This window comes from Protopterus annectens, chromosome 7.part0, assembly GCF_019279795.1.
Source record: "Protopterus annectens isolate FY-2018-M chromosome 7.part0, PAN1.0, whole genome shotgun sequence".
In the NCBI taxonomy this organism is placed as follows: Eukaryota; Metazoa; Chordata; order Ceratodontiformes; family Protopteridae; genus Protopterus; species Protopterus annectens.
Window position 1 is genome coordinate 1479215945 of NC_056739.1, and position 26821 is coordinate 1479242765.

General features: G+C 42.1%; 1 protein-coding gene across 1 annotated transcript in view; it reads left to right on the forward strand.

The window, feature by feature from the left end:
• The window catches only part of PLXNB1 (plexin B1), a 3809096-nt gene that overhangs the window by 3771531 nt on the left and 10744 nt on the right, over positions 1-26821 (forward strand). The window lies entirely within an intron of this gene.

The window sequence follows — 26821 nt, forward strand, 5'->3', positions numbered from 1 at the left end:
CTTGCTAAGTCTAATTATGGTGGCAGTCAAAAAAAAAAAAACAGTTACTAGAAAATGGAATTCAAAGACTAAATCAACTGTACTAGAAGTAGTGATTATAGTAGCAGAGATAAAAATACTTGGAAATAGGAGTTTTAGAAAAAGGTAGGAGCAAGTTACATAGAAAAAATTGGCATTGTGGGAACAGTACTTGCAGAGGAGGAATGAGGTTTAAAAGGCAGGATTTGAATGAGCTATGTAATATTTGACTGACAGTGACTGGGTAGATTATAAGTGATGTATAATGTTTGCAACTAAAATAGTCAGTATGGTTTGTTTTCATTTATATAAATGTATGATGGCCTATGTCATAACTGATAATTTAATAAAGATGTTTCTTGTTTAAAAAAAAATAAAAGTAAAGCAAGGCAATAAAGGCAGATTAGTCAGTTTACAGAGATATAGTACAGGTTAGGCAGTATGAGAGTGATATGAAATTAATTACAGTTTACATAGAGTAGTACTTAAAGCAGTCATACAACATGCATAAAAATATAATTAGATCTGCAATCACGTTAGATATCAGTGGACTTTTAGTGATGAGTGTAATGCAAATGGGCAGAGTTTATATGCTAGCTGCATATAAAGTATTCACAATATGTATGTTGCAAGATCACTGGAAATTTTAACTTGGTGAGAAAATAATTTGTAACTAAAAATTCATTTATAGATAAGTTAAGGCATTATCCTGCATCCTTAAAACACTTGCATTTGTTTTCTTTATCCAGTCTTTTCTTCATCTTTTTCATAAAGATATGTTTGGTTTCTGCAACACATTTCATTTTGGGAGGTTTTCTAAGGTGGTGGGACTGGTCCTAAGGCTTCTTTTAAAATTCCCTCGGTGTGGAATGAGAGAAAAGAGTGGTTCAACCAATATAGTTGTTGTCTTTTAGTGAATAAGTACTGAGTTTAGTGATTAAGTACAAGTTTGTATTTTAATGATAGGCAAGTATGACTCAATGAATTTAGTAGGAATTTGAACTATGGCTTTTAAAGATGACCACTTTTTTTTTTTGACTGACACAGTGATGCTTTTTTGGGAGAGAGAGAGAGATTAATAAGTCTTGATTACTTTATGATTTACCCCCGCCCCATATCTTCCTCCTTTTTCTTAAGGTTATGCTTAGGCAAGACACAATATAGAAGAATAGCCACTTCAGCCTTGGCTGTCTCAACTAGCACAGATGAGCAGGTAGAAACAAGACTGGGATTCCTTGCCTACTGAAATATGTGTGTGCACTTAGTAAACCAGAAGGCCTGCCACCATGAAATCCTTCCTGGCAAATTGGAAAGGTTTTCCTAATGTGCCATTTGGGATTTTTAGATTTTCTGCTGTGTTTAATGACATTGTTTGACAAAGACATGGCCTGTGCATTTTATTATTTCCTTAAAGGGAGCCCTTTATTTATGCTACCCAAGGAAAATCCATCCATACTCCTTGGGACCTCAAATTTGTTACAGAAAAATGACTTGACTTCCTTCAAATCAGTCGTTGCAACTACAGTAAAACTGTTATCCTGAAAGGTAGTGTAGCTCTTCTTAGGATCTTTAAATTAAAGGCTTTAGTTTATAAAGAACCCTGCACATTCTTCCACGAGGATAGGGTCACTTAGAACCAGCCCCCCTCACCCTACGGTCTCAAGGCTGGCATTAAACCAAGCTGTATTTGACTTGGTCTTTCACCATAAGCCTTTTGAGGGAAGCATGGCAGACCAGTCTCCAAATGTCTGGATAACTGTACTGCTTTCTGCAGTGACCGTTGTTGTAAAAGCTTGGAAGGGTAATTAATGTGCACCATACCTCTCAACCTCTTAATGCAAGAAATCTGGGCAAAGCCTGACAAAATGGGGGGACAAAGGCCCAAAAATAGGGACTGATTTTAAATATTGCTCTTATAAACTTAGAAAGTTGCTAGAGTAACATGATTTTACTTAACATACATTTTTCTAAAGGATTTGAAGGCTTAAACTCAAATGCATTTCATTTTTAATGACTTCAGTCCTCAGATCATCCCAGTGATTTGCCAGAAAATCACAAATTTTATGAGGAACAGACCAAAAATATGAGCCAAAAGTCTGGACAGGCTGCTAAAATCTGGACAGTTGAGAGGTATGATGTGCACTCTATATGGGCAACAGCCACCACATTTGCCTTCCTCAGAAATGTGTTAGCCAAATTTTTTTTTGAAGCAGCCAACTGGACTTCCACACCTTCTCAAAATATTATAAGCTAGACCTGCAGTCAAGGAGAAGGGCACATCTATTCTTCCACCACAGGTCTGTGTCCAGAGTACTGGTTCAGTACTTTTTCAAGTCACTGTGAGCGAATACTGCAGTAGTGATCCTTGTGATGTAAAAAGTGCAGAAGTTTGTGTTTCACTGTTGCAGTCATTACACTTGGGTTATCCTGCTGGCAGGCTACCCGCAGTCGGCCTGAATTCCAAAGTCCTGGTCCGGCGTCGGTTGCTGTCGCCTCTTCCCTGCCGTCAGTGCGCCAGGGGTATATAAGATGCAGCCGACGCCATTTTCTTCAGTCTTTCTTGCCGCGCAGTGCCCGAAGCAAAAGCAGTTCGCAAGTGCCAGTCGGCCGACTCCTGAGATTTTCAAATTTGAATTTCAGATCTGAAGTCTTCAATAAAGCTAAGTACCCTGTTGGGGAAACTTTTTCTTGCTCCAGACCGATGTCAGTAAAAGTTAACAATTGCATTTCTTGTGGGAAGCAAATAACCTCATAAGGATTTTCATTCTTACTGTATTCCTTGCCTAGGCCCTGACCACGACGTTGCTAGTTGACGGTTTTGTGCTAGATTCAACCAACGCACTATTAAGTGTCTGTTCGATTTTGCTTTACATTATTTTGGCCGAAGGTTTAACTATATAATGCCGTCGGAACAACCAATGACCGGAATTCATAAAAAGTGCAAAGACAAAGAAAAGGACAGGCATCCGAGGTCCAAAACCGACGACGAAGCCTCTTCTAGGCAGATTCGCCGGTTCTCAGTGAGGCGCTTTAGCAGCCCCTGACACCCGCTACCTCAAAGCCACAGGCCGCCTCTGACTCCCACATGGAGACAACTAGGCCTCTGGAAACTCAAGGTATTTTGCCTACGGAAACTATTCCCTCAGATGGGTCCGGAGCCGCTGAGGAGGCGTCGGCTTCTGAAGGTGTTTTCAGACCTACACAGCTTACTATCAAGACCTCTTCAGCAGCCAAGGCAAAGTCTAAAACACCTTTATAAAGACAAAGAAACAAGTACAGCATTCTCCTGGACAGGCATCCATGCCAAAGAAACAGATGCTCAAAATGGCCGAGGACCTAATTACTTTGATTAGGGGCTCCCATCCCCCTCCTGATAAAAGGCCTAGGCAAGACACTGACTATGATTCCTCTGATCAAGTTTCCATTTCTTCCGATTCCTCTTCAGAACAGGGATATTCTCTTCCTCCCTATGAGGACTCTGATGCTGAAGAATCTATCCCTTCAGCCTCTCCTCCTGAGGACTACTCTTTTGGGGAAACCCTGTACACCATGAGGGAACATTTCCATTGGGAGAGCCAGGATTATTCAGAATCCAAGAAAAGGCTCAGAGATTTTCTTTTACTGCCTCAGCACAGGCCTCTTGCTATCCCCCCTGTACTAGATATTGTTGTTGATGTTTTTTTCTGAAAACAGTTTGACTCCTGATTCTTTACCCCCTGCACCAGTTAAGCCAGATAGGTACTACAGGGTTCCAGATTCTCATAAATTTCTTTATAAAAACCCTGCTGCTGATCCAGAAACTATTTCTCAGGGTTCCAAAGGGGTCAAGGCTTCCACTGCAAGAAACCCTGTTCCCTCTGATAAGGATTCTAGAGCACTGGACAGATGGGGGAAAAAGTTTACACCTCTGCTACTTTAGCTGTAAGGGCTTTAAACTGCCAGTTTCATATGCTTAAATATCAACAATACCTAATATCTTTGCTAAAACAGAAAATGCTTACAAGCCCTGAATGTCCTGAGAACAAGGAAATGCAGGATTTATTGCATGCAGCTGAACAAGTGGGAAAGCATACTTTGCAATGTGGTTTTGATTCATTAGAGGCATCTTGCAGAGCCGCTGTTACAGGTTCCGTCATTTGAAGGTATGCTTGGTTAAAAGAACAGAGTTCACCTGATCATGTTAAAGCAAAATTATTGGATGCTCCATTACAGCATGATACTTTGTTTGGTGTTAAGGCAGAAGAGGGAATTGCAGACAGTAAAGGATTTCTTACAGGTTCAGCTACCTAGATTTAGCAGGAACTGGCCTACAAAAAATTGGTCCTTTCCAGTGTCAGACAGGCCTCAAAGAGGCAGATACAGACGCCCAAGGGGCAGATCTCAGCCCCAAGGCTCATACAGACCTAAACAATGGGGTGCTTCAGCCCCCAAAGGCGGAGAAGACAAATCACAACCTTATAGGAAACAGTACCAATGACTTTCCTCTACAAATGCCAAGCACCTACCTTTTGGCAGCACCCTTAGGGGGAAAATTAGCACTTTCCTCACAAAATTGGCACATGATCACCCAGGACAAATGGGTACTGAATATTGTTTCTCAGGGTTACAGGTTCCACTTTCACACCCTACCAAGGTCAAAAGGAATGCCAGACCTGTCACAAAATCAATAGGCAGAGGCACAAAAACAAATTTCTACTCTCATGGACATGAGGACTATTCAAAAAGTACCACAGCAAGAACAGGGGCAAGGATTTTATTCAAGACTTTTCTTGGTACCCAGAAAGGGCAACGCCTGGAGACCAATACTGGACCTGTCCATTCTAAACAATTTCCTGGATGTACCAAAATTCAGAATGTTGACACTGCAGCAGCTTCTACCCATGCTGGGCAAGAAGGCTTGGCTAGTTACTTTGGAACCTCAAAGAAGCATACCTGCATGTCCCAATCAGACAATCTTGCAGAGGATACCTCAGATTCATAGCTGGCTCAGTGCATTACCAATTCTCTGCACTGCCCTTTGGCTTATCTACTGTGCCCAGGGTCTTCACAAAATGCCTGGCACCAGTGATTGCATTTTGCAGACAAAAAGGAATTCAGATATATCCATACTTGGACGACTGCCTTATTCAAGCAGAGAGCAAAGACATTCTACTAAAGAATCTGGTGTTTGTAAAAAGATTACTATTTTGCCTAGGGTACACAGTAAATGAAAAGAAATCAAAACTAGTGCTCTCTCAAGAGATAATATTCCTGGGTGCAAGCCTAAATACAACTGCCCAGTTGACTTATCTCACGCCAGACAAGCAAAGGCAACTGACTCATTACTTTCAAATGATGGCAACAAAGACCCAGCTACCTGCAAGAAAAATTATGCAGGCTTTGGGCTTCATGGCATCCTGCATCTTACTAATTCCATATGCAAGCCTGCATATGAGGAAGCTACAATGGTATCTAAAAAGTGTTTGGATTCAACATTACCACAGCCTGGAAACAATAATAACTCTTATTCCCTGCCTGCAACAGGAGTTTTGATGGTGGGCACTGGCCTGTCACCACAACAAGGGACAGCCTTTCACTTTGCCCACAGCCAGGCAGACACTAACAGATGTATCGGATTATGCCTGGGGGGCACACATGGCAGGAAAGTGTATTCAGGGAACATGGCCCGCAGACCAAATGCATCTTTATATCAATCAAAAACAGATGCTAGCTGTACAGAATGCCCTGACAGCCTTCAAGGACCTACTACATCCAGGACAACTATTACTAAAGACGGACAATACTACAGTTATGTGGTACATAAACAAGCAAGGGGGCACACATTCCTACCTCCTCTGTAGACAAGCCATGACTTTGTGGAACATAGCACTGACCTATCAAGTACATCTGCAGGCACAATTCCTGCCAGGAAAGAAAAATACTCTGGCAGACGAACTAAGCAGAAACCTCATGGACCCTCACGAGTGGAAACTAGATCCACAGGTCTTCAGCATGATAACAAGGAAATTGGGGATGCCCAGACATAGATCTTTTTGCCTCCCCTCACAACTGCCAACTACAGATATTTTGCACAAGGACTTACCACTCACAAGCATGGAAAGTGGATTCAGCTGGAAAACCCTAACAGTTTATGCCTTTCCACCACTGCCTCTCCTTCCCAAGGTACTCCTAAAAGTCAGACAAGAGAAGCTAAAAATGATTCTGATTGCCCCAGACTGGCCACGCCAGCAATGGTACCCAATCCTAAAGAGCTTGTCTCAAGGCCCAGCCTGGACTTTACTTCAAATTCCTCATCTTCTGACTCAACAAAACAATCAGATCCTGCACAGCCATCTCAGAACCTTAAAGCTGGCTGCATGGCAAATAATATAGCTACTCAGAACACACCTCTCTCTAAAGCTGTTATGGATGTCATTTTGGAAGCCAGGAGGCCCAGCACCAGGAAATCTTATGCAGAAAAATGGAAGATATTCTGTGCTTGGAACCAGGCACAAGGACTTGAACCACTTGTTCCAAATATTCCTCAGATTTTACAATACTTAACTGAGATGCTGGGCAAAGGCCTATCCTTCTCATCAGTTAAGATCCATGCCTCTGCCATTTCAGCTCATTACAGTACGGAACCTCCTATTTTCTCTCATCCACTGCTAAGATAGTACCTCAGAGGGGCAAAAAACATACGACCCACAAGGAGAGCACCGATACCCACATGGGACCTCAACTTTGTTTTGGAAAAGCTCACACTGCCTCCTTTTGAACCAGCCAATACAGCTGATATAAAATTCTTATAATGGAAAACTGCTCTGCTCCTAGCAATAACTTCGGCAAGAAGAGTCTCTGAGTTACAGGCATTAATGGCAGTGGAACTTTTTAGCATTTTTCATCTGGACAGGGTTTCTCTAAGGACAAACCCAACATTTATGCCAAAGGTAATATCCAGTGTGGCTCTTAACCAAGCCATTCATTTGCCAACATTTTATCCAAATCCCCAGAATAAAGGGGAGAGACTTCTGCACTCTTTGAACATACACAGGCAGCTACGCTTCTACTTGGACAAAACAAAAAGCTTTCAGAAAAACTAAGCAACTGTTGGTAGCATATGCTGCAGGATCACAAGGAAAGGCTATCTCAAAGCAGACTATTTCAAAATGGATAGGACACTGTATTTGTTTCTGCTGTGCACAGCATGGCAAGTCAGTGCCTAAGAATATTAGGCCACATTCTACCAGGGCAGCAGCCACTTCAACAGCCTTTCTCAGGGGAGTATCAACCAAGGACATTTTGGAGGCTGCAACTTAGAGTTCAATGCGCACCTTTACCAAGCATGATCACTTACCTCTTTATTCTAAATCCAGAGCAGACTTTGCCACTGCAGTTCTGCAGGGCATCATAGCCACTCCTAATCCTATTTAGACCCAGCCGCCATACCTCAGCTTTGGGATTCAACCCAAGTGTAATGACTGCAACAGTGAAACACGATGAACATAGTACAGTTGTGTACCAACCATAAATGTAGATGTTCGAGTGTATTCACTGTTGCAGTCCAGGTTACCCACCCTCCATCCCCCTTTCTTTGTTGGGACTTATCTATACTTCTCTATCCTGTACAACCTATGTGGTGTATCTGCTTGTAGATGAAAGTATTGGTTTTATTTTACTGTACGCTTTTATAATCAATATGTATTGCCTACCTTCTTGGGGGCACCTGACATGTGGGGCAAGAAAAACCGAAGAAAATGGCGTTGGCTGCATCTTGTATACCCCTGGCGCACTGATGTCAGGGAAAAGGCGACAGCAACCGACGCCGGACCAGGACTTTGGAATTCAGGCTGACTGCAGGTAGCCTGCCAGCAGGATAACCCAAGTGTAATGACTGCAACAGTGAATACACTCTAACATCTACATTTATGGTAGGTACACAACTGTACTTTATGTGAAGACACTCAACATAGTTGTAGAAATCTGAGTTTAAAGATGATCAGTAAAATGTATGCTCCCACTAACCTCATGGAACCATCCTTACTGTCTCCCTTGACCTGTTAACCAAGAAACCCTATAAGAAGGAGATGTTGCTTTATTCTTAGCTTTACTTCTTTCCCTTTTTCAGGAAAATCATACACTGTGGTCTGAAAAGGGCTTCCCATTTTTTCTGACTTTAAATGCTCAGTTGATGACTACCTTCTGAAAAAAGAACTTAAGATTCATTAAGCTGCTTTCCTTGTTTTGTGAGCACCCTGCTGAAATCCATAGCATGTCAGTACTACTCTTGATAATCAAAGCTGTCCCAAGTTGTTAGCAAATGTATTGCACATTTGTCTCTTGAATTCCTGTCACTAATTAGTGCTTCACTATACGCTGTTTTGACTACAAATCCTGGCACATCCTGTAGTTTAATGGGTGGCCAGATGCATTTTCAATAAATGAGAGTTTCAAGGGAAGAGTTTAGTATTGCTCATCCTGTGTCTGTTTTCAATGTGCAACTATTTTGTTTAGCAAATTATTGTCCTTGGTTTGCATGTGAAGTTTGAAATAACAGTTTCAAGTTAAATCCAAATCTCTGTGAACATTGTAAAAGTAAAAATATATAGTATGCACACTGACAGGTTTTGAGCAGTGTTTTGTGGTAACTGGGGAGAGACAGGCAAGTAATTGGATATTGGTGTGGTGTCCTGTCCATCCTCTGGGCCAGTGATCAAGGACCCTCAGTCTTCTCCACTCACACCAGTCAGGAACATTCACTGAGAAAAACAGACACACACACTATTTTCAGATGCAGCTCTCTGCACTTCCCTGAAGAGCGCACACGGAACGCACACTGCAGTCCTGGGGCTGGGCTTTCTCTCCAGGCCCCAAATAAGACTCATCACCGACACAGCTATAGAGTTTAGTCCATAGCCAGGTGTTCCAAGCCAAGTCCTCCACCACCCTGTTTGTGAAGTCAGTGCTCTCAGTATCCCTGTTCAAAGTAGTGAACACACATGCACTCTCTAAGATTTGATTTTCACACACACACACACACACACACACACACACACACACACACACACACACACACACACACACACATCTGGGAAAGGCTGGCACGGCTTACCCACTCTGCTACCTTCATGCAGACTATAAGGTAGATAGACTGCCACCAGAACACCCCAAAGCCAGCTACTCTAAGGCTCTTACCAGGGCACCCAATTACTCTTAGTAAAGTTAATACTTATACAAATGGTAATGTTTAACCAAGCAGCAAGACGTTCAGGAATGTGAAGTCACAGTGCCACTAAATAAATGCAAGTGCTCTCAAAGGTTAAATATTTTCTAAAGGACCAGCCACATTGAAAGGTATAGATATATTTAGGAATAATAATAAAGAAACGCATGGAAATACTGAATATCTATTTACAATAAACACCAGAATTTCAATCACAGAAAATATAAAAAAAATAAACACAGATGGAAAGACTCTGGCAGATACAGAAAAAAAATGTTTAGCAAATCTCACTATATTTTCCTAATTGACTGAAAAATTACTATTCCCTGGTTACGTACTAAAGCAAGGCAAGATGAAGTGTATGACTGTCTTTGTTGTCAGATCTGAGACAGAGTGCTGAGTGCTTCTGTCACATCTCTCACTAGTATTCAAATACATCTGGTCACCTAACTTTGGTTCCCACACTACACCCTCACTAGAAGCTGAGCCAGTATCTGGCACAGATGTGTCACAGTACACACCTAGAACTTTGCTAAGCTTTATTATAGCAATTGGAAGCTGTAAAACAATTTGAACACTTCCACCCTTCCTGCAGAAACGCTTTTCACAGATATTGCATCTCTAGCTGCATTCAAACCTGTGAGGTAAATTCTTTATAGCCTAAACAAAGTTATTGATTTTCAGGCTATTTTTCTTAAGGTTAGGTGGGCCGAGCTTAACCCCTTCCCTTCCAGTATCCTCTGTTAAAATATATACATTTAATCAGTTAAAACAATACAGTCTGACATATATCTATATTTTCTGTCCAGCAGGACCCAGTGTTGATACATTTTTAACATAACCAACTTTTCAAGTTCATTTTTAACACAAGCATCTGTACAAGTCATTTTGATATTCAAATGACATATAATTATTTACAAAACTCCAGCTAGCAATGCTGGCATGTGTTACACATGCACTGCCCTACTCTCTCTGGCACATCTGGCACTATCTCATATCATCACCTGTCTTACCCCTTTGAAGACTCAAGCTAATTTTTCAAGTGGCCCTGGAGAAACATTGAGAGGAATTAGCTTGCCTGGGAACATATTAACCCATACTCTGTCTTGAGAGCCCATCTGCATTGGTATTACTGACCCAACTATGGTGCTGTGCTGGCTTGGCTCAATGTAGCCATGTTAAGGTATTGTGCTCTGTATCCACAGAGAAATTCCTTCCATAAAGATAGGGCTGAAGTTTTTGCAGTTCCCATACTATGGCTAAACATTCTTTTTCTACAGCTGCATAGCATTCCTCCCTGGGTTGGAGTCTACAGCTGAGCTATACAACAGGGTGTTCTCCTTCTGAGGACACCTGGTTGAGTATAGCCCCCACCCAATCATTTAAAGAATTCACCTGCACGTGCTATAATCTGGACTGGCTAACACAGAGGGTCCTCCCAAAGCCCCTTTAAGCTTTTGGAATGCCTGCTTGCAGGCTGGGGTCTACACTATCCTATTTGGCGAGTTTTTTCTCCTCCAGTCTGTGAGGAGAGAAGCTATTGTACCATATTTGGGAATTAACTTTCTCTAATACCCTACATGTCCCCGAGAATGCCCTCACCTGCTTTTTGGTAACAGGGGCAGGCTAAGCCTGAATAGCTTCCACTTTGGCAGGTTCTGGCCTGATCTTACCACTTCCCACTCTATGTCCCAGGTAGGAAACCTCTGCCATACCTACCGGATGTTTTCTGGGCTTAATGGTCAACCCTGCCCTTTGCAGCCTGCCCAGGACCTCCCAGACATGCTGAAGGTGTTCTTGCCAGGAATGGCTGTAGATGGCAATATTGTCCAGGTAAGCAAGAGCATAATCTCCTGTTAGGATACCAGCTTCTGGAAGGTTGCTGGGGCATTTTTCATACCAAGGGAATATTCATGAACTCATTTAATCAGAAAGGAGTCTCAAAAGCTGACTTCCCTCTAGCAGTGGGAGTCGAGGACACCTGCCAGTAGCCCTTGGTCAGATCAGTAGTGTTCATATACTTAGCCGCACCTATCTGCTCTAAGGCTATAACTGCCCTAGGCATGGGGTAGGCATCTGACTCTGTGTGACTGTTTAGTTTTCTGTAGTCCACACAGAACCTGGTGCTGCCATCCTTCTTTGGTACCAGCAAAGCTGGGGAGGCCCAGGGACTGCTGGACTCCTGGATTACTCCCAGTTCTAACATTTCCTGCATCTCCTCCCTCAGAGTCTGTCTGACTCACTCAGGCACCCTGTAAGGGACCTGCTCGATAGGTGGCTTAATGGCTAAGGTGTTTACCTTACAAACACAAGGCACAGGGGTTGTGTCTCACACAAGATAATTGGCTAGGCTTAAAATGGCTTGCAAGGGCAATTAGCTTAGTACTAAACTATGGACCTATGAACCTAGGTCTTTGGGGTATCCACATGGTGCTGCACTGGGTGGGTGCACCCAGGTTTCCCAGTGAACATGTCTCCAAACTCCTGTAACACTGCTCAGATTTCTGGAACCTGGGTAGAGGATAGCCACTGGGACACTGATACCCCTTCCACTGAGGTGTCAGTCCAAGCCTCACTGAGGAGATCCGTCACCAGATCCCCCGCAGACTCCTGCCACCCACTGTAGATATTGAGCACAAGGGCCCCCCCACATCATGGTAAGGCTTCGTCATGTTAACATAGTACAGTTTGTGCCCCTGCCTCCTGCCTAGCAGATATTCATCATGCATACAGCTGCAGTAATCACAGATGGGTTTTCTGCCGTCAGGCGGGTCCTCGGTCGGCCGAATTCCAAAGTCTAGGTCCGGCGTCGGTTGCTGTCGCTTTCTTTCCTGACGTCAGTGAGGCAGGGGTATATAAGACACAGCCGATGCCATTTTCTTCAGTCTTTTTTGCCACGCGGTGCCCGAAGCAGAAGCAGTTCGCAAGTGCCGGTCGACCAGCTCCTGAATTTACGAAAAATTGGAAACCGAAGTCTTCATTAAAGCTAAGTACCCGTTAGAAACTTTTCTTGCCTCAGACCGATGTCAGAAAAAGTTAACAATTGTATTTCTTGTGGGAAGCAAATACCGCATAAGGATTTCCATTCCCTCTGCATACCTTGTTTAGGCCCAGACCACGACATCTCGGGCTGTCGCTTTTGCGCTACTTTCAATAAACGCACTATTAAGCGTCGGGCGGAGTTCGCCCAACACTTTTTTGGTAAAGCCTTTGATTATAAAATGTCGTCGGAGACTCCGACTAACGTTTTGTCCAAAAAACGCAAGGAAAAGGACCGACACGCGAGGTCCGTGGTCCCCACCGACACCACGCCAAAACCGGCTACACGTGGTCCGGTTCTCAGCGAGACGCCTATGCAGTCTCTGACTACCGACGACACTTCTTTGGCGGTGTCTTCTGTAACCGAGACCGCAGGTACCTCGGCCCATACACAGACTACAGCCACCAAAGCCACTGTGAGCGTTGAGCCTCCTAATGTGGACAGGTCCACTTCCACCCATGGTGTCTTTAGACCCTCATCTTCCTTTTCCATTAAGGCCTTTACTAAGTCCAAATCAGCCAGGCATCCCAAGAGGCCTGTTGCACAGGGCCCATCCCCAGGCCCATTGCCTAAAAAGCAGATGCTTAAAATGGCTGAGGATTTAATTACTCTTATCAGGGGTTCCCAACCCCCTCCAGACAAGAGACCCAGAGTGGAGGAAGATTCTCCCTCTTCTGATCAGGGCTCCATTTTTTCAGAACATTCTGATGTAGAGGAACACTCTTACTCCCCTTTTGAAGATTCTGATGCAGAGCAGTCCATTCCTTCTGTATCTCCTCCTGAGGATTTTTCTTTTGGGGAAACCTTGCACACCTTGAGGAAACACTTCCATTGGGAAGGCCAAGACTTTTCTGATTCCAAGAAAAGACTTAGGGAATTTCTTTTGTTACCTCAACACAGACTTCTGGCGATACCTCCTGTCTTGGACGTACTTGATGATGTTTATTCAGAGGCTTGCCTCAATCCGGATTCCCTGCTGCCTGCCCCAGTCAAGCCTGATAGGTACTACAGAGTTCCTAACTCTCACCAATTTCTTTACAAAAGCCATTATGCTGACCCTGAAACCATTTCTCAAGGCCCCCAGGGAATGAAGGCCTCTACTGCTAAGAATACACTACCTTCCGAAAGAGAGTCAAGATCCTTAGAAAGGCGGGGGAAAAAAGGTATATACCTCGGCCACCCTAGCCATGAGGGCCTTAAATTGTCAGTTTCATATGCTTAAATATCAGCAGTTTCTGTTATCACAATTAAGAAATAAAATGTCTCAACCTGAACAACCAGATTTGAAGGAGTTGCAGGATATGATGCATAGTGCAGAACAAGTGGGTAAACGCACCTTACAATGTGGCTATGATGCTCTAGAGGCCTCAAGTAGAGCTGCTGTTACAGGATCAGTATGCATGGCTTAGGGAACAAATCTTGCCTGATCATGTGAAAGCTAAACTACTAGATGCTCCTTTACAAAAGGATGTGCTATTTGGTACTAATGCTGAGGAGATACTACGGAAAATGGAAGAAAAAGCCAAATCTATGCAAACTGTCAAAGCTTTTCTACAGGTTCTACAGGTTCAACCACCACATTTTAGCAGAAATTGGCCTTCAAAAAACTGGTCCTTTCCAGCCACGGACAAGCCCCAAAGAGGTAGATACAGGCGCACAAGGGGCAGAGGGCAATCACAAGGATCATATAGAGGCAGGCAATGGCAAACTCCAGCACCAAGAGGTGGCGAAGACAGTGCACAACAATACAGGAAACAAACCCAATGACTTCCTCCTTTCCATGCCAAGCAAGTCTCAGCTGTCAGCACCCTTGGGAGGAAAGCTGGCATTATTTACAAGAAATTGGCATATTGTCACAACAGACAAATGGATCCTGGACGTTATAAACAGAGGCTACAGATTTCATTTTCACACTCTCCCAAAAATGAGAGGCATGCCAAACCTGCCATACAATCAAAGGGCAGAGGCACAACTACAAATTTCAAAGCTCATAGACATGAAAGCTATTCAAGAGGTACCTACTCACGAACAAGGTCAAGGTTTTTATTCCAGGCTATTTCTGGTACCAAGGAAAGGAACCGACTGGAGACCCATTTTGGACTTATCCATCCTAAACACATTCTTACTCGTACCAAAATTCAAGATGCTCACATTACAGCAGCTTCTTCCCATGCTGGGCAAGGAGTTTTGGCTGGTAACATTGGACCTCAAGGAGGCATACCTGCATGTCCCAATCAGACAAAGCTGCAGAAGATACCTCAGATTTCTTGCAGGTTCAATCCACTGTCAATTCTCTGCATTGCCCTTTGGCTTATCTACTGCGCCCAGAGTATTCCCGAAATGCCTGGCATCAGTAATTGCCTACTGCAGACTTCAAGGGATACAAATTTACCCTTATTTGGACGACTGCCTGATCCAAGCGGACAGCAAGCACATACTTCTGGAACATCTGGCTTATGCAACACGGTTACTGAATTCTCTGGGATACACAATCAACAAAGAGAAATCCAGGCTAACACCATCTCAGAAAATAACTTTCCTGGGTGCCAACTTGGACACAAACACCCAGATGGCCTATCTTACGCCAGAAAAACAGGGGAAACTAACTCAGTGCTTCAAAACACTAGCAAATTGTACCAGGCTTACTGCAAGGAAAATCCTGCAGGCTCTGGGCTTCATGGCATCTTGCATTCTTTTAATCCCATGTGCAAAGTTGCATATGAGGAAACTTCAATGGTACCTAAAAAACTTATGGTCTCAACACAGACACAGTTTGGAAACAATAATACCAATAATTCCATGTTTGCAAAAGGAATTTCTATGGTGGGCCCAAGCATGTCAAACAAACACAGGTCTCCCATTCTGCAAGCCTCAAGCAAATCAAGTCGTCACAACAGACGCCTCAGATTACGCCTGGGGGGCGCACATGACAGACAGGTGCATTCTGGGCAAATGGTCCCAAAAGGAAAAGCACCTTCACATCAATCAAATAGAAATGCTAGCAGTGATAAATGCAATTACAGCTTTCAAGGACCTCCTGCATCCAGGACAATTATTGATAAGAACAGACAACACCACAGTAATGTGGTACATAAACAAGGAGGAACACATTCATACCCCCTGTGCAGACTAGCCATGACACTTTGGAACTTGGCTCTGGAATGGCAAATCGAACTTCAAGCACAGTACTTGCCAGGCTTGGAAAACATGCTAGCAGACAATCTAAGCAGAAATATGACAGATCCACACGAATGGAAGTTGCATCCTCAAGTGTTTATAAAGATAATCCAAGCGTGGGGGAGGCCAGACCTAGATCTCTTCGCCTCCCACAGGAATCATCAATTGGAAAAGTTTTGTTCAAGGACCTTTCATCCAAAGGCCTGGAGAGTGGGCGCCCTTTCATTCAGTTGGACAGCATGGACAGTTTACGCTTTCCCACCTCTGCCTCTTCTGCCCAAGGTGCTCTTGAAAGCAAGAGCAGACAGACCAAAGATGATACTGATTGCTCCAGACTGGCCAAGACAACACTGGTACCCACTCCTGAGGAGCCTAACACATACTCCTCCCTGGCCCCTACCTCTAATGCCTCTTCTGCTGACTCAGCACAGCTACAAAACTCTTCACAGTCAGCTGAAAACACTCAATCTCGCTGCATGGAAAATTCCTTAACACCACAACAGACCCTGCTCCCCAAAGAGGTGCAGGATGTCATTTTGGAGGCCAGAAGGCCATCTACTAGAAAGGCTTACTCTGCAAAATGGAAACGGTTTTGCTCTTGTAATGAGAAAAAAGGTCAGGACCCTAGAAAACTGAATTTGCCTCAGGTATTACAGTATCTAGCTGAGATGCTGAACAGTGGACTTTCATTTTCCTCCATAAAAATCCATGCCTCAGCCATTTCTGCAGAATTCAACACGGATCCACCCGTATTCTCTCACCCACTCTTAAGACAGTTCCTCCAAGGGGCTAAGAATATAAGACCACCAAGGAAACAACCAGTGCCAGCCTGGGATCTTAATTACATTCTAGAAAAATGAACATTGCCTCCCTTTGAACCAGCTGCCTCAACAGATTTGCAATATTTGTCCTGGAAAACAGTTTTCCTTCTGGCCATTACCTCAGCTCGTAGGGTTTCGGAACTACAAGCCCTCATGGCTGTGCAGCCCTTTCTCATCTTCCATCAGGACAGGGTTTCCCTTCGAACCAACCCGTCATTTATGCCTAAAGTGGTATCCAGGGTAGCTTTAAATCAAGCCATACACTTACCTACCTTTTACCCCAATCCTCAAAACAAAGGGGAAAGGCTGCTACACTCCTTAGACATCCATAGACAGCTACGTTATTATTTGGACAGAACAAAGCCTTTCAGGAAATCAGAACAACTTTTTGTGTCCTATGCTGTAGGAGCTCAAGGGAAGCCAGTTACCAAACAGACAATTTCAAAATGGATAGGCCACTGCATACGGTTTTGTTACTCCTATCATGGAAAATCTGTCCCTACAGGCATCAGATCCCACTCCACCAGGGCCACAGCTACCTCTACAGCCTTCCTCAGAGGAGTTCCTACCAAAGATATTTTGGAGGCAGCCACTTGGAGTTCTGTGCATACCTTCACAAAACACTATCACCTGCCTTTATATTCCAAAACTAGAGTAGGCTTTGCCACTGCTGTGTTGCAGGGCATTCTGGCTCATCCCAGTTCCACCTAGTGCCTACCACCCTGTGCGTAGCTTTGGGATTCTACCCATCTGTGATTACTGCAGCTCTATGCACGATGAATATAGTACAGTTTTGTGGATTCCTGGGTACCTGTATGTATCCAAACAGCAGATGGGGCAAATATTTTCCACTCTCTCTTAAACTTGTCTGCAAATTCTCTTAACATGATCTTTAGTGTAGAGTTTAACCTCTCCACAGGACCATTAGTCTGGGGGTGGTAGGGGGTAGTCTTCAGGTGCTTCACCCCACAGTGCTCCCACAGGCAAGCCAGCAGGTCTGACGTGAAATTTGGCACCTCTGTCAGTCAGCATTTCTCTCTGGAAACCTGCCCTGCTGAAGATATCTAACATAGCATTTGCTACCTTCTCTGCCTCAATGGAGGACAGAGCCACCTCCTCAGGGCATCTAGTAGCATAATCTACTACCATTAGGATGTATTTCTTCTCTGTGGAACATGGGGTACTCAGAGGCCCCACAATATCCACAGTTGCACTCTGATGAAACAGCTCCTCAATCATAGGCAAATATATCAAAGGAGCTTTGACCTTCTCTCCTGCCTTGCCTACGTTTTGGCACTGTTCATAGGTTCTGCAGTACCATGTTACATCCCTTGCAATCCCAGGCCAGTACAAGTTCTGCATAATACAGCTCTTAGTATGTTTTATGCCATTATGACCTGCAAAAGGAATGTTGTGGGCTATGGCTAGAAGTGCCAGATGGTAAGTTCTGGGTGTTACCAACTGCTGTTTTACCTCACCCTCTAGCCCTCCGTCAGGGGTCCACCCTCTAGACAGTAACCCTTTGTTCCAGTATACATACTGCCCTTTTCCTTGAGAATCAGGTGCCTCCTTAGCTACCTCCCTCAAGCCTAGTAGTGTAGGGTCCAAGAGCTGAGCCTATTTCAACTCTACCTTTGTGACCCTTCCCAGAACCCCTTCCACAGGAAGTCTGGTATCTTCTGACAGCGGTACCTCACTGTCAGCCTGGGTACTACCACTCACCTCTGCCCTTGCAGTCACCTTGTCCAAGGGAACATCAGCATCTATCAGCAGCTGTGGCTCACCTTCAGGTTCACTGCTACAAGGTAGCTCCCCCCTGAAATAGCCACGTCACCAGCTCTGTCTTCGGGTGTGGGGTCTGTCTGGGTTTCCCCCAGGCTATGCATGCACACAAGGTACCGCGTTATCAAAATCATTCCCTTTCAAGACATCTGCAGGAATATCCTCAAACACGAACCACAAACCAAGCAGCAGGAGTAAAATACCACAACAAAGACCAGATAATCTAGTTTAATAAAAGCAATCAATCTCTAGCACCTCCGCTTCCAAAAAGCCTTCCAGGAGTAAAATGCAGTAAAAAAAAAATGTCCTTATATACAAAACACATGCCCTTAAACAATTACAATTAACTAATCATTCAATTAAATACAATCATATTAAATATTTCCAACAACATTCTGTTTTAAGCCCTCTAGGGGTCAGTGTGGAATATTTTAAAATAGAGTTTCTTTGCGCAAAAGTTTTTTTATTAAATTCCCATTTGTAGGTGAACATTCTAGCTTTTCCAATATAGTAAGCTGTTAAGCCATCAAGGTCACTATTATGGGCTAGAGGGCTTTCAAGTTTCCCAGATTTAATGTGTCTGAAATGTTTTTGTAGTCTGGTTTTGAAAGCCCTCTTAGTTTGCCCTACATAAAACAAACCACATTCACATCTAATAGCTTATATTACACATTCGGGAAAACAGTTAAATTCTCCCCTAGTTTTAAAAAGTATACCATTTATGTACTCAAAGGTATTAATTGCATACTTACAACTAATACACCTATTACAAGGAAAAGTTCCATAGTTACTGATCCCCTGACCTATAACATTACTTGGTCTCTTAAATTTACTATGAACAACATTTGAGAGACATTAAATCTGGGAAACTTGAGAAGCTGTTTATTTTAAAATATTCCACAGTGCTCCCTAAAGGGCCTACTACAGAATGTTGTTAGAAATATTTAATATGATTGTATTTAACTGAATGATTAGTTAATTGTAATTGTTTAAGGACATGTTTTTTGTATACAAGGAAATTGTTTTTTTACTGCATTTTACTCCTGGAAGGCATTTTGGAAGCCAAGGCATTAGAAATTGATTGCTTTTATTAAAGTGGATTATCTGGTCTTCGTTGTGGTATTTTATATCCTCAAACACAACTACTTGCTTGTTTCTTTTTCCACCCTCCCAGTCAAGGTGAACCCTGGCCAAAGGTATTTGGAATGTGGTTTCTCCTAAAGCTCTGACTGGACTGCCCAAGCAAGTACTGCTCCTCTTTAACCACTGCAATGATTATGTCAGAGGCTCTATCTCTCATGGAAGTGGCCTGTTCTCCATCCAGTGAAATAGAATACAAACTTTGGTGAAAGTTTGGTACCCCTGTTGTCTCCAGGCAACTTACCCTGGCATACTGTTATTTTCACTTGCTGGCTACCCCACCTTTTGTTCTCCACCCTGCTTCAGTGGACATTTGTATGCTACATGACCCCTCTGATTACATTTAAAACATCTAAACCTTGATCCTGGCCATGAACCTGAACTAGTGGCTTCCCCTGTTACTGGTGGACTCTGTTGGGGTGGTTTAGGCTGCCCACCATGGATTCTCTCATATCTATGTGCAGCACTGGGTATCTCCTTCTTGTGCAGTGGTAGCCTGCTTGACCAAGTAGAGATCTACTTTTCTCCCCAGCTCATCTGCAGTTACACTCGGCCTGCCAACCAGATTCTCATGTCCTCCGGCAAAGTGCTAAGGGCTTGTTCCCTCACCAAAAGGTCTGACAGCCTTTCAAAAGTGGTGACCTCACACCTGCTCACCCACCTATGAAAATAAATGCTTAGCTCAGCAATATAGTTACACACACTTTCATCTGCCTTGCATCTGTGCTCACAAAACTGTTTTCTGTAAGCTTCAGAGGTTAAAACATTCCAGTAAACATTCTTTAACCTTGTCATAATTTAAACAATCAGTATCAAACAATTTAGAAACAGCGGTTAAAGCTTTACTATGGAGTAAGGGAGTCAGGAACAGTACCCAGAGCCCTTGGTCAACATTATATCGTCTGAATACTCTTTCAAATATATCTATCACCTTTGTATATTGTGGAAGAAATTACTGATCTTTGTTGCTTCTGAGGCTTTAGTTATTTCCCTCCCCATTACCTTCATGTTTCTGTCATGTTGATGATGCTTCTCATTTCTTTCAGCCTCCAAATGCCGCAGTCTCTTAATGTCTTCAACTTCCAAATGCCGCAGTGTCTCTGCCAATTCTAATTCCATATGTTTTGCCTCCAGTTCAAGTCTCTCTAATTCCAGATGGGTTTTAAATCCTCTGAGGAAAAGGTGAACTGTCCTGTTTGAGGGTTGCACATGCCCTTCGCCAGACTGGTTATCTTCATGGTTGCTGGTCTGTGCTGCAGCTGCAACTAAGGCTGAAATCATTTCCTACTTAATCAGGTTGGCATGCACCAGTCCTTTGGATTTGCACACCTTAGCCAACTGGTTCACTGTCAGTTTGCCATAATCCTGTGCTGCCATCTTTGCCTGCTTTCTCTGACTGAACTAAACTAACAAAAATCAATAAAACTGTTGTGAAAAATGAAACTCTGTCTACTGTGTGGCTGCTGAGAGTACACACACCTTTGACATCTGCTTACAGTCTACAGAAGTTCAATTAATATCCACACTGCTTTTCACCAATATGTGATGTCCCTCTTCTGGGCCAGTGATCAAGGTGCCTCAGTCCTCACCACTGACACTGGTGGGGGAACGTTCACTAAGAAAAAAAAAAATAGATATGCATGGTATTTTCAGATGCAGCTCTCTGCAGAGTACAATTTCCCTTAAGAGCACACAGGGAATGCACACTCCAGTCCTGGGGCTGGGCTTTCTGTCCAGGCCCCATATAAATCTCCCCACTGACGCATCAATAGAGTTGAGCCTTAGTCTAGTGTTCCAAGCCAAGTTCTGCACCACCCTGTCTGTGAAATCAGTCATTTCAGTGTATCTATTCAAAGTAGCTGACACACACACACACACACACACACACACACACACACACACACACACTTTGAGATTTGATTTTCGCGTGCACACACTAACGTGCGCACACAGACCTGGGAAAGGCTGGAACAGCTTACCTGCTCTGCCACCTCCACCTAGACTATAAGGTAGATACAATGCCACCAGAACACCTCAAAGCCAATTACTCTCTGTAAAATTAATACTTATACAAATGCTAATGTTTAACCAAGCAGCAAGACTTTCAGGAATGTGAAGCGGCAGTGCCAGTAAATAAATGCAAGTGCTTTCAAATGTTAAATATTTTCTAAAGGACCAACTGCAATGAAAGGTATGGCTATATTTAATAAATAAAAGGAAAAACAGATGTAAAGACTTGGACAGGTAAAGAAAAAACATTAAGCTATTCTCACTATATTTTCCCAACTGAAGAATTACTATTCCCTAGTTACTTACTAAAGCAAGGCAAGATGAAGTGGAGGAGTGTCTTTGTTGTCAGATCCAAGACAGAGTGCTGAGTGTTTCTATCATATGTCTCACTAGTATTTAAATACAATTTCAGTTCTGGCAACAGAATGACATTACATCTGGTCACCTGACTGTGTGGTTCCCACACTGCCCTTTCACTAGAAGCTGAGCTAGGATCTGTCACAGATGTGTCACAATACACACCAAGAACATTGCTAAGGCTTATTACAGCATCTGGAAGCTGTAAAACATTTCCACCACTTCCACTCTTCCTGCAGAAAGGCTTTTCACAGACATTGCATCTCTGCATTCAGACCTGTGAGATAAAATCTTCATGGCCTAAACCAAGTTATTTAATTTCAGGCTATTTTTCTTAAGGTTAGCTGGGCTGAGCTTAACCCCATCCCTTCCAGTATCCTGTGTTAAATTATGTACAATCAATTACACCAGTACAGTCTGACATACATATATATTTCTTTTCTGTTCAGCAGGACCCACTGTTGATACATTTTTAATACAAGCAACTTTACAAATACATTTTTAATACAAGCATCTGTACAAATCAGTTTGGTATTCAAATGACATATAATTCTTTGCAAAACTCCAGGTAGCTATGCTGACACACATTAAACATGCACTGCTGTACACTTTTTGGCACAGCTGGCACTTCTCACATCATCACAATTGGTATGGTCCATTACCCTGTCTTGGACTCCATGTGACTATGATCTGGCTCTATTCCACATGCCTACTGTTTAGGCTACCACTCATCTGTGGCTTGATGAACCTAACACCTGTTCCCGGACGGTCTCTCTTTCCATACTAACCCCTACTGCAAAGGGACTGGAGCATTCTGTAGCCAGTGTTATCCAGCCTTCCTCAGGGATGCTCATTCTCCTGTGCCAACTCTGTCAATTGCCCAAGCTGCTGTTTGTTTCTGGTTCACATGGAATGCAATCAGGGCGTTATCCCACTATGCCACTGGAGTTGACTGCACAAATGTACTTTTTGTTGCATATTATCAGGTCACTACCTCTCACTGCATTGTAGGAGACATTGCATAGGACTCGATTGCTGTGCATACATTTTGCAGAGCATGAATGATTCAGTAAATTTTTGGTTTAAACCTCAATTTGCGGCAAATAATGACATCCCCTTCCCTCATGATACACTGACCTCAGAGATTATTTGTAATATTCATGGGATAGTAGGGTCTTTATCTTCCCAGAAAGTTGTTCTTAACACCTTTTCTGAAGTATCACTTAAGACACAGGCAAACATACATTTATGTAACAGAAAACAAACCAAGTTAACATGTTCACAGTTACAAGTATTGTACATTGCATCCATCTTTTATATAATTTTCATCAATCCAGCAGTACATAAGTTGCTCAATTCCTACTGTCTCTTAAACCTCACTCATCCTCCAAGGCATTATTCTGCATGTATTGTTCCCGTAATTTCTATTTTTTTTGTTTATGTAATTTACTCATCTTTTTCTAAAGACCCCAACATTCATTACTTCAGATATAGTTGGTTTTGACTTGATTTCCATTTTCTAGTAATTGCTTTTTTGGCAGCCACCAGAATTAAATTTAATAAGGCTTTGAAGTAATTAGGCAATTCAGATCCTGTATTCCAGCTCAGAAAATAATTTCCTTAGTTAATACCCATTTGCTCACCCAATATTTTTGACAAGCAAACTCTGTGGGGAATTTTTAGTCTGCCAACTCATACATTCCCAAAGCATATGTTCCCAGTTACGTCTTTCTTCCAAATCACACTTCCAACATTTGCCATTTACCTGAAGAAAAATTCTGTGGAGTCTACCTAAGGTATAAAAATACATATACAAACACTACACTTCCAACCAAAAATCCTAAATCTTCTAGACTTTGTTGCATATCTGGAATCCTTACATATATCCTCCCATTGTTTCCTTGTGAGTTACTTATCCAGTCTCTTTTCTCAATCGTTTCTAACCTCCTCTTTTAATTCCTATTTTTACTGTATAATGTTTGTATGTCTTTCTAATTATCTGTTTATTAACAGCAGCTTTTTTCCTAAATTCAGCCAAAAACTCTACCAGAAGCATGTCTTTCACCTAGGATTCTCTCTTATTCCTTTCTCTTTGGCTATACTCTGATAGCAATCCCTGATAGGGAAGGCACTAGCCTGCAGTCCAAATGTCTTCTTGACCCCTTCCCATTCTGTTACTATTCCCTCTCTAGTTATTTGCTCCCAATATCTTGGTTCCTTAGCTAGTTTTCACCAGTAAATTCCAGCCCCTCTTTCCTATTATCTGTACCCCTAATTGCAGTCATTCCTATCAGCAGAATCTCCTTTCTTGTGTTGGCTTAAATCTTAAAATCTTTTCTGCTAATTTCAGTATAATATTCTGGATGACTGATGTTCTCCTTAAGGATCTGCATCCAAAATTCCAGTCTCCCCCCTTCTTCATCATTATCCTTTTCCACTGAGAATTATAACGTTCTGTTTTTGTGAGCCTTAACTATGTAAAATCAGGCAATCATGAACCACCACCTTTTTTGGAAGTATCAACTTGTCCCACTTAACCCTTGTCCTTTCCCCCCCCCACAGATAATTTTTTTCAACTCTTGTATTACTGCTCATAACTTCTGTGATTGATAAAATTATGACTGACCTCTATATAAAACTAAAGGGACTAAAAATATTTTCACTGCTTGTATTTTGCTATCCATATCCATAAACAAGAGCTTCTAATTTCTTTTGTTTCATCTCTTTCCACATATCCTTAGCTGCCATAACAGAATCCTTTTAACACATACTGCAAAATACTTCATTTTATCGTGTCCCCATAAATATGGGTATTACTGAACAAATTCATGTGTGGATACATAGTTTATAGTTATAGCCTTTGTTTTGTCTTCATTCATTTTATATCCTGAAAAGACTTGAACTGAGAATGTTTCACAACACTGAGGTGTCCTTTTCTGGTTTTATCAGGTACTAAATAATAATGTCTGCCAATACAACTTTTCTTGATTATTATGTCAGTTTTATCCTTGAAATTCTGAGTCCCTTATTTTTTTGCCAGTGGTTCTATATATCATTTATTTATTTTACATTTGTTAACCGGGTTAGTCTGGCTGAGCTTTTGGCTCATTTTCAGCAGAGACCCGGGGAGAAAAGCTCCTCAGGACTAGAAAACAATTTATTAAATTTTAGTAACATAGTAACAATCAGCTATACAATCCTCCAAGCAGAGGCCTGGAGAGAAAAAAAAGCTTCTCAGGCAATTCAATTATACAGAGTATTAACAATTGGCTGACAAGTATGTGAGTTGTTACAAACAAGGTTTTAAATAATTAGAAGAAAATGTGACTAGTTACAATATTATTTAAGCTGCTTTGAGCAAAATTAGTTAATAGGCAGATGCTTATTTAAAGTGGGTAGGATCTAGTTGTATAGGAGTTTGGAAACAAGAAAGGAATGTAAGAATGGCTAGTAGGAGATGTAGGGGAGGTAGAGTATAGGAAACAGACTAGACAGGTAGGTTGTTTTGAGATTGTAAGAATTAAGAGTGGTTGGAGATAGAGGAAGAGAAGAGGTAGAAGAGGCAGGGGAATAGTGTTAGAGATATATTAAGAGTGTGGTGGTGAAATAGATGAAAGGATGGTGGTTTCAGGGCAGTTGGCTACAGTGGCAAGACCACTTTGTTTTCAGGTATTTCCTTGTGGTTAATTTGAAACTTTTGCTATACTGGAGGGGTTTTATTTCCAAGGGGAGTTGGTTCTGGGATGTAGTTGGGTTATAGAGAAGGCAGCTTATTTTGATTTTGGGTTTGTAGATGTCTAATTCTTGATTAATGTAAGTAACAAAGGGGGTAGGAGGACACCTCTTGCCTGGTTCCTCTGTTCAGGTGCAACTAATTAGAGCGGAACCCTCCCACTTTCATTTTTTTTACCTCCAATCCCTCATATATCCTCCTAATTAACCTTATTATTGTATCAGAAATTGCAAATGCTTCTAATGCCCTACTCAGAATCCCAACTTCCTCTGTTGAATGCTTTCTTTGCATCAAGACCCACAAACAGCAGCAGTATTTTCTTAAATTCTACTTTCCTCTTGATCATCATTGTTCTAGTAATGTCATATGTTTGCCTCCTCTCTACAAAACCATACTGATCCATATGAATCAATTTCTGGTAGCACTGTTGCTATTCGTTTAGCTGTTATAGGCATAAACACTTTGTAAGCATGGTTTAAAATTGAAATTGGTCTATATGAAGCTAGGTTTGGGGGGGGGGGGGTTGCCATCTTTAAATCTTCCAGAGCTTCATAACTTTGTTTCCTTCTAGTTTCCAAACATCCAATGGAATGCTATCTACTCCTGGAGACTTTCCTGCTTATTGATTATATGTCACCATTTTTATCTCCTTTCCTCCTGTCCTAACTTTTAATTGTTGAGCCTCATCTACCTTTAACCTTGGCATACCCAAGTTTTCCATAAATATTTTCCTTTGTTCTTTTTCTAGATTTCCACATTCCTCTGCTTTATACAAATATTTATAAAAGTTCCAAAATATCTCTTAATACCTCCACAGGATCTCTGGTTATTTTTCTTCCTAGGTTTGGCACAACCCTTTCTACTTTCTGTTACCTAAGTCAGGCTAAAAGTTTTTGTGCTCTGGAGTTGTCATAAAACAGTTGCTTAACAGTAATCTTTAGAATTTTATGCATATTATTCAGGTACTCCCTTATCTTTTCTTTAGCACTCTGCAGTTGTGCCTCTTCTTGTTCTGTGAAGTTCCCTTTATTCTTTAACCTTTGTCAGCTCCTCTAAATAATTCTTGTTACTACTTAACCATATTATTCTGTTATTTCTACTATTTTTAAACTCCACTTTCATTTTATCCCACTCACTAGCTGTAACATCTGAAGAAGTTTCTGTCTCACCATTTAATGCTTTAATAATTTCCACTGCCCATTCCTTAAGTTCCTCTCTTTTTAACAGGTAGGTGGAGAGGCACTAGTGTCTCATTGGTACTTCATTACCTTGTATTTTTATCTTGGTTATCGGTGTGTGATCTGAAATAGTTATTGAATATGTCAAAGCTTTCAATTAAATGTATAAGTTCCTGTGAATTCTAATTTCTGTGTAGTCTAGTTCATTTATTGTACCTTGGGGAATACTATGTACATTCTTTTTGAGTACCTACTACTGAATTCATGTCTTCCCTACCAAATAGTTTCATGAAGTTCTTCAAAAATCTACCCTCTTTTGTTATATTTTCCCTTGTAGGTCATCCTCACTGTTGCAAATCAAGT